The sequence below is a fragment of the Saccostrea cucullata genome, unplaced genomic scaffold, assembly GCF_032062105.1.
Source record: "Saccostrea cucullata isolate Sc308-1 unplaced genomic scaffold, CSIRO_AGI_Scuc_v1 ctg14624, whole genome shotgun sequence".
NCBI lineage: Eukaryota > Metazoa > Mollusca > Bivalvia > Ostreida > Ostreidae > Saccostrea > Saccostrea cuccullata.
Window position 1 is genome coordinate 591 of NW_026918495.1, and position 9767 is coordinate 10357.

The window sequence follows — 9767 nt, forward strand, 5'->3', positions numbered from 1 at the left end:
ATGTGTGTGGAAACATTGTTAACGTACCGGTTCTTTTTTCCATGTGAATTCGTGCGTGAATTCAGTCACACACTTATCGCATACGTTTAAAGCAATACGAGCTGCATTATTCAGAATTTTATTTTGCTGGTAAAATGTGTTATTATGATTAATCTGTATGTTAATCTAAACCCTTATGATCGATAAAACCAAAATAAAGTTTAAAAATGTTTCAGAAGAAAATTTTTTGTACAAACGAATATACAGTATTATATAAGAAATCATTATTGTACAGGACGACAATAATTCAATTTTGCTTTAATCAACGCGTATAAAAAGTTCTTTCATAGCAAATATGACCAACAGAAGTTTATAAATGTTCTATTTTTATGTCATTACAATAGTTAATTACAAATTTGCAACTTTTTTTTCCGGTGTCAAACATGCAGCTCATATTGCTTTAACCTACGTGTTACGTAGGTGGCACATTTTTCTGTGTATATCAAAGATATTTTAACTTTATCTAATAATTGTTGTCTTTAAATACAGGCATTTATAAATCATTCTTTTAATCTACATTTATTAGCCTTATTTTTTCTCAGAATATAAATGATTTTTCCCTAAAAGTTTGCTAAATTGATTTTCCAATATACGAGATATTAACAAATTATTATTTTTATTTTAAACCCAGTAATACAGCTATGAACACATATCAGAGTCAGTGTTTGTGGGACTGTGTCGTAAAGTTGGGACTTCACAACTTGTGGCCATGAGGAGAGATGTGGCGGACATCAATGATGTGGTGAGAAATTAAGCGACAAAAAATAGTGTTGTGAAAACTGTCTTGATGAGTGGAAGTCGAAGAGAAGGATTCAGACTGCAAGGGTCAGATATAGACTATATGTTCTGGCCAAATAATCACCGAGATGATCTGGGAATTATCTCAGTCTCAGTATTACAACACACACAGACAAACACTGATCCTCTCTGACTGTTCTGAGAATCCACCAGGATTCACTTTATTATATTTACTGTCACCAAGCATGGACAGACAAGTCCATGGAACTTGTGTTAGAATGAAGAACAGGAATTATATATCTAGTTCTAAGTACAGACAGATCATGTGTTCTGTATCATCATCTACTTCCACTCCACATGGACCCTGTGCGAGCAGAACAATTGGTACAGTAGAATATGATTCTGCAAGCTGTCTTGTCTCTGACTTTTGGCCTCCATCTGCCTCATACTGGATAGATAGATGTCACACATGGCCCCAACCTCAAATTGTTGATGATATAGTGAAAAATGGTTGTCATTTTGTAGCAATAGGACATAAACTAGGAAGACATGAAGCTCATGAATGGAGAATTTCTTTCTCTTTGGCAGAACAAAAACTTGTGCATGCAATGAACTACTGTCAATTCTTAACTTACGACTTACTTAAATTGTTCTTAAATGAAATAATTAATAATGGTCTGGATGATAATGATAAATTACTGTGTTCCTATCACATGAAGACAGCAGTTTTCTGGGTGATTCAACAAAACACAATGCCACACTGGTATCCACAAAATCTCTTGTTGTGTTTCTGGGTCTGTTTTAAACTCCTCCTTAAATGGGTGTATCAAGGAGTCTGTCCTAACTTTTTCATTCCGGATAACAACATGTTTCTGAGTAAAATTAACGGCGACAAACAACATCAGCTATTCATGAAACTGTATGGGTTGTATGAGAAAGGTTTAGTGTTTCTGCTACACAGTTCCTCTATAAGGTCTTATATAATTAATGTCCTTCATAACCCAAGACTCTCCATCTGTACAGATGAACAAACTCCAATTTTTGAGTTTGATAAAAACTTTTTTATTGAAACGCACAATGAAACATTTCACGAATTCAACTTTGAAATCTGTATGAGACATCTACATACAATAGAACGGATTACATGTTTACCCCTCCTGACAAAGTATCAAAACTTCATGCTTCAGAGACTTACAGCTGAAGTCCTCCAGAGCACTGCTTTTATATTACACATGGAATCTTACACACATAAAAACAAACTGAGGTATAGAGCTGACAAAATGGCCTGCCACATGCTGAAATTAGCAGCCAAGTTTGGTTGTATTTCTGACATGGTGTACATAGTCATGTATTATTACAAGACACACAGATACACGGAAGCTTTATCTATTATAAATATGATCAAGGTCAAGTTAGCACAGCCATATGTGATGTATGACTATAATGTAGATGCAGAGATGTATACTGAGGCTGTAGGGAGACAGTCCTGGTCTACAAAGATGAGACAGGCTGTAGCAAAGGATATCACACTTCACAGTGGAATCCATTACATCAGAGAATTGATACCAGAACAACAGTCTGCTCTACAGAATGATGTCCTTGTATTAATTGTCCCACCCTTTATATTGTTATACATGCTAGAGATTTTGTGCTGCAGACATGTAGACACAGTGAGAATACAAACAGCCTTAGATGATCTACAGACCCTAGTTCACTATGATCGGGGATGGTGTATAGCTTTACATCACAGAGACATATCCTGCCATATTCTGGGGATCTGTCAACAGGTGACAGGGAACCTCCAGGCAGCTCTATACTCATACCAACAATCTCTTAGACAAGAACCATTCAACAAAATACAAACAGCTACGCAAATGAGATTACAGCACGGAGGGTTGCTTACATAAGATAACTGAATAAGTAAATTTAATGCCAATTCTTTTTTTAAATAAAATTGTTCCTAATAAGGTTTACATAATTATTTTTCTCATGTCATAGTCTCTGACGGATCCAGAAGTATATGGATTCAATGCTCACCTTAGTCACCGAGTTACCTTGGCTCTGCTTTTCTTAACAGATTTTTATCCCATCTATACCCCCCCCCCCCCCTCGTATTAAGGAGACTAAAAGGGAAAAGAAATATTGTTATAAAAACAGGCGAGTAAAAAAACCAAGTGCAGGTCAGTCAAGATTGTGTGATATTTTATACAGTAATTGTATAACTGTATAGTACTATATTATTGTATAACTACTTAGTACTGTATAATTGTATGACTACGTAATTCTAAATAATATTTGTATTCAATATTAACATTTATACTGTGCAGTATTGTAGTAGTGACTACATCAAGGACATTATAAACAACTACACAGTTATTGTTTTCATGTACACTGATGTAAATGATAAAATCCCGACATTCCTATCTTGTCATCTCACCTTAAACATTCTTAACACAGGTCTTTGGCCCTAAGGGTTTTTATTTGAAATGAAGTTTTTAGAAATAAAATTTATTTCATAAAAATTTTCATGTAACATTTTATCTTCTGAAAATCCAAAAGTTTTAATGCATGTACATGTATAATGGACGTTAAATGATTATTTACATGATATCATAAATGTACATGTATGTGTAGTTCAGTGGTCGTTGTAAATTTCAGCTATTCTTCACTCTCTAATTTTATTACTCTGAATCACTGTTGGTATCGTCACAACAATGATTATAATGACAATTACGATGACCGTAATTAAGATTGAGAAGCAGATGATTTTTCTTCCTCGCCGCACACTGATGTTTCTTTGCCTCCTCTAACTGTTGATTCCCACTCTGTATATCCTCCAAAGCTAGTTCTATTTATTATAAACCTATGTGTTACAAACAAAAACAGAAATAGTACAGAAATATAATATAACTTTATTCTGACACAAATATTTCAGAATTCATACAAACATCATCAATAAAAAAAACATATGATTTAAAAATGCCTTCAGATATAATTATTCATTGTACATGTTATTTGTACACATTTCAAACCTTCATATATAAAGATAATTTTAATTTCCCCTACCTCCTGTATCAAAACAAAATGTTTAATACTAGTTTTTTGGAGGAAAAAGGGTAAATTGTCAAGACTCTATCAGAAAAAAAGAAATATATCATGGAATAAAAAATCAATTACAATCTAATTCTGAAATAATTTTTATAATGGGGGAAAACATGTTCAAAATGACCTTTATTTTATTTTATTTAATTGGGACAGATTATGTTTGTAGGTCATACACATTGTACATCCTTAATTAAACAGAGAAATGATTAATGAAACAATGTTTTGAAGCCATTCAAGCAGATATTTGTTTGTGAAGAGTACAGAAAATTTTAATTTATTATGCAGGACTGTAGGAGACTGTAACTTAAATCACTTAAACAGAACATAATATTGTCTTCTTCTGTGAAATATTTTTGCCAAGTATATGAGAGCAAGGTTTATCCATATAATACATAACAAAACACACAGGAGTTTGTCTCACAATTATAACATGAGGCTCAGATCACTGAATTGAGTGTTTTGACCTCTGACGTCTACACCAGTGCTTGGGTCTATAGCTCTCATCCTGACACTGTTTATAAGTCTACATTTCACATATCCGACACACAAATTGACGACACTACGAGCAGTGAGTTGTCTCCCCATTGTCTATGTCTGAATCCGTCCCATTACTTTAACATCTGGAGCAACCTGAAATAAGATTAATGTCAAATAGAATTGTATGGTACTGCCTAAAACATGACATGGATCTAGATATCAAAATAATCCATATCAGTCTCTGGTGCAGTCCTAGAGTTCTCAAATGGATATCACCTTATTTCAAATATGGCAAATTTTACAAATTGTAGACACATACATCTTTTATTCATTAATGAATCATAAAACTCTATCTAAATTGTTATTAAAAGTTAATAAATATTATATAACTTTGATTCATTAAATTTTTTACACACAAGGAATAGTTTGTTGTTTATTTTAAATAATCTTGAATTTTTAAAAAAGAAATTCACAAAACAATATTAAAACTCAGTTATAATCAGAAGTATTTAATTTGCACGTACCACAAATTCACAGTTGGTGGGACCAACAATGCTGACAACATCTTCGTTTTTGCGATCTCCGTTAATATTAGTCCCTTTTCTGAGTCCACGTCAAACACACACTGAGATATAAAGCGTTATAATCACATTCACCGTTAAGATTATGAGGGCCTCTCCCAGAGTTAATTTTTGAAACATTTTTACAGTATCTCTGCTTACAGATTTATATCATTATGAACATCAGTGATTGCCATACCTTGTCTGTGATGATCATATCCACACAGTTTTTACCCGTCAGGGGTAGATCACAGCTGTTGACTATCTTACTATTTCCTTTCTGAAATATATCAACACTCACTAAAGTTATACTGAACCTAAATCAAACCATGGACTTATTTATAAGGTTTTGAATCAGCCAACGTAAGTCAGAATATTATACAACCTTGTCTTGGTGCTCCATAGTAACAATAACCTTAGTTTTGTGACTGGACACTAAGTCCATAGCTCCACCCATTCCCTTGACCAAACGACCCTGAAAATAAGACATCAAACATTAGTACAACAAGAAAAATCTGTTTATTAACTACTGACTGGACACTAAGTCATAGCTCCAACCATTCCCTTGGCTAACCGACCCTAAAAATATATAACAGGTTAGTATAACAAGGCAAATAGTTCATTGGCTAATTCTGTTACCAAAGATAACCCATCAGAATTGAAATATGATTTAAGAAACATGGAATAAAAAACTGTTTTTCTTCATACTGAGAACATGAAGTCTTGACATACATGTAAGTGATTATCAAAGCAAATTTTAATTTTATATTGCATATTTTCTAGCTTACCGGAATCATCCACTTTGCCAAATCTCCGTAAGGAGATACTTGCAATGCCCAAAGTATGGTCAAGTTAATGTGTCCTCTGTATAAACAATATCAGTCATACAATTAAACAAGAAACTTGTAATGCCCCTAGAATGGTTCAGTTAATATGTCAACTGTAAAAATGGATTATGTTTCAAATATTTGGTATCCATGCCCAGTAAAGTTTTCGTGTAATTAAAATTGTTGGAGGCAATAGTCAATGTATACGGAAAGGAAAAAGAAACACATAATAGCATAACAGCGAAATATATTTAACTTATATGGCCGAAAATTATGAAAATTGGTCAAATGTGTATTTTGATTACTTTTCACTAAAATTGTTGGTCAAAATTACTCAACCATGAAATGTATGGCGTTACGTAGGGGAAATGATGAAAAGCCAAAAAACACGTGCATGTTGATGATGACAATTTTATGATCACATTTTGTGGTGCTAATCGAATCATTGGAGTTATAGACATCGTTTTCCTGCATTTGCAATCAGTATAAATTTCGTGCAATCATGGTATGGCTGACGGAAGTTACACTGGTTCCAGTAATTGAATTGCGTAAGTGAATAAAGAGGCAACAAGATGTTGCTGTGCAGTTTGTTTTAAACTTTTCAACAAAAAAGGATTTTTCAGTTGTCAGAGAGTAAATTAAAAGTTTTCAACCGACCATGGCGGTGACGTTGACGCGTAACAACGTCACATCAAGACAGGTCTTTTCATCATGTCACCTCGGTTGTTGTTAAGGTACCGTATAAGTGGAAATTTTAACGAGACGCAAATTTAGCGATTTGTCCTTAAAAACTGGGAATTATTTTTAGCGAAATGTTATATTAGCGATTTTTAAATGCACACTAAAGAAGCTATTACAAATAAAACGCAATTAATTTTTAGCGATATTCAATTTTAGCGATCTCGGGACTCTCGCTAATAATACCAAAATTAAATCCTCGCTAAAAATTCTACTTTTACGGTATTATCACTGAAACCGATATTTAAACAGCAAACTATCATACCAATATTTTCACCCTAAAATTGACAGAAATTCTCTGCTCTAATTTGGTCCGCGAGCTTGGCAACTTTTACGTCGATTTTACTCTCACGCGCGCACGTACACGTCGTGTGTGTAATGTTTTTAGCATGTTCACACTTAGAAAATGTAGCCAGTGTTTGTCGAGACTTTCTCACAAACATTCACATGTACCAAACCAGTTTGATCCTGTAAATTCTATCCTAAAATGAAAATTCGTGGCACTCATTTGGCGGGGGGATTTGTTGGCTTTGGAATAATACAGCTTCTATCAACCATTAAGACTATTGTCGGAAGAGTTGAATAATAATCAAATGAGAAAGATAAATGCTCTGGTGAACTCAATGCACAGGAAAATCAAGGCTGTTACCAATGTGCAAGGGAGTTGATAAGAATTTTTATTTTAATTTTTGGGGGTATCAATATATCAATTTCAATAACTCAGGAATTATCAGTCAAAGTCACACAAGATTTTGGTAACTTGTAGATTAAAGATGAATTAAAATGTTTGATAACAATACTGGAAAACATTTTCGAAATTATAGTTTTAATTTAATTTAAAAGTAAAATATGCGTTTCTTTTTCCTTTCAGTATATATTTGTACGAAATACTGGGATGTAGTCTTTAACTTGAAATATGATGGATACAAGACTGGACCCTTTTCAGATTAAGAATATTACTTACTAAGTATATTAACCACATCATTTCCTTTTTAGCATATTGAAGTTTATAGAAAAAATCGATTGTTTTAGCTGTGTTTTCTTCAGTAAAATGTAGGGGTTAAAAAGCCTATGATTTGCTACATTGATTTAATTAAAGAAATAAACAAACCTCGAATCATAGCGAAGGAATCGTCTCTAAAGAAAGGCTCCCTGGATGTTGGAGCTCTGACGGTTTGTTTGCCCGCGTTGATCAGATCTGGGTCAACATAACTGGGTAATGGGTACGGACCCTGTAATGTAAAATACAATAAAACAATATCTTATTCTTCAGAAAAAATAATGTGATATTAAGTGCTTCATTGGATAAAAGCTTCTCAAATCACAATGATCTCAATCTAAATTACTAAATAAGAAGAAATTTATTCTTTTATAATCAAGATAATTAGAAGAATAAGTAATTCCATGATTCCGTTTTCACTCTGTAGATGTATGGTCATTTCTTAAGGGATATAATTACTGGCCATCATAGGCATTCCAATATCCAGATTGGCTGAAATTATTTTATGAGAAATATAAACAAAATTTAGATTTGCTATATATTTTTTGACTAAAAATAAGCAACATTCACATTGGCTGAATTCATATTACCAGGAATATCGAAAACTTTCAGATTGGCTGAAATTATTTGACCAGAAATATAAACAGCATTTACATTGGTTGAAAGTATTTGACAAGAAACATAAACAACACTTGTCTACCATATATGCCATCATGGAATTCCAGAAGCTGCCCGCTTTATGATTCTGTTTCTCATTTCCGTGGCCTTGTCATTTGTCTCTGGTTCCTCTTTCTCCTTTAGGTGCCGCGTTTTCAGTCTCTGTAAGGAAGAGAATTCAGTTGAAAGACAGAAGATTTATTCATCAGATTTTCTACTGTCAAGATTATACACTGTTATGAGATAATCCCTTCAAGTAAGTTTGGCCTATATTTTAAATTTGTACGTATATGATCTGTATCTGTTTGTGATTTGATTCGAATTCATGGTTAAACTCTCTTATAGTAAAGTGTTTAGAATGAACATTTGATTAGTTGTTATCTTTTCATATAATTCGTTTGTATTATATTTATCAACTACAAGGAATGAAAATCATTCTTACTGTTTATTTTCATCTCTATCAATTTTTACTGTTTATTTATACCTCTATCTTCTTTTTACTGATAATTTATATCTCTATCCTCCTTTTGCTGTTTATTTATATCCCTATCCTCTTTTTATGATTTATTTTACCTGTATCCTGTTTTACTGTTTATTTATACCTCTATCATCTATTTATGATTTATTTTACCTCTATCCTCTTTTTACTGTTGATTTTTACTTCTATCCTCTTTTCGTTGCTGGGTCCGTTATGACTCTCTGTACGTACACATGTGGTACGTGGACGTCCTCTGGTGAAATTTGTCTGACTTCCACAAATTCCTCTATTTCCGCTATCGTGATCCGCCCGACCTTACACATCGGGGGATTAAAGTTACGAGCTGTCTTTCTACAAACATAAAATATCTTATTTATAGAACATCTCAACTGAATGACAAATTGAGGATCTTTATTGTACAAAGGTTATTTATATCAATAGCTACCAGTGATTTTAAAAAGGGCAAAATTAGTCATGGTAAAAATTCCCTTGTTTTCATTTCCTGAGTTTCCATCTTTGAACAAAGGCATAAAAACAGTAGATTATTTGTGTATTGTTCAGAATATGTTTTCTTGATGGTGAGTATTTAACTTAAATCATGTCTTTGATACCCATTTGTTAAACTTTAGAAGAGGTTGAAAAATTTACCCAACTATAAAAGTTCTTAACTATATTCACTTATATTTACTAAGTTCAATGAGTTGTCAGTGTCATAAAACAATACAAAATAGGACCAGAGCAAACACGGACCTCCAAAATATCAGAGGTGGGATCAGGTGCCATGGAGGAGTGAGCATCCCCTGCCGACCGGTCCCACCCGCCGTGTGCTCCTTGTCATGATCGGGAAATAATCCGTCGTCAATTCAATGGATAAATAATGGACTAACAATTAAGATGAAAAACGTCAGTCAGCATTTGACTCAATGCTAATATACAATTATTGACTTTTAATGAGGTCTACTCGTGACTATATACAGACCTGGTCAGGTATTGGTTGACCGAGGCTGATGGCCGAGGTTAACCAATACCTGACCTGATCTGTATAGTAACCAGTAGACCGAATTCAAAAGTCAAGAACCGTTTTATTATTTGATCAGGAATTTTACAACACGTACTTTTAACACTTTAAATATTGCCTCCATCAAATA

At 33.3% G+C, this 9767-nt stretch overlaps 2 pseudogenes; one reads left to right on the plus strand and one right to left on the minus strand.

Moving 5' to 3' along the window:
* Window positions 1-678: 678 nt before the first annotated feature.
* Window positions 679-2684, plus strand: LOC134267202 (uncharacterized; annotated as a pseudogene).
* A 1741-nt stretch (window positions 2685-4425) lies between these two features.
* Window positions 4426-8970, minus strand: LOC134267213 (succinyl-CoA:3-ketoacid coenzyme A transferase 1, mitochondrial-like; annotated as a pseudogene).
* Between the last annotated feature and the right edge of the window lie 797 nt (window positions 8971-9767).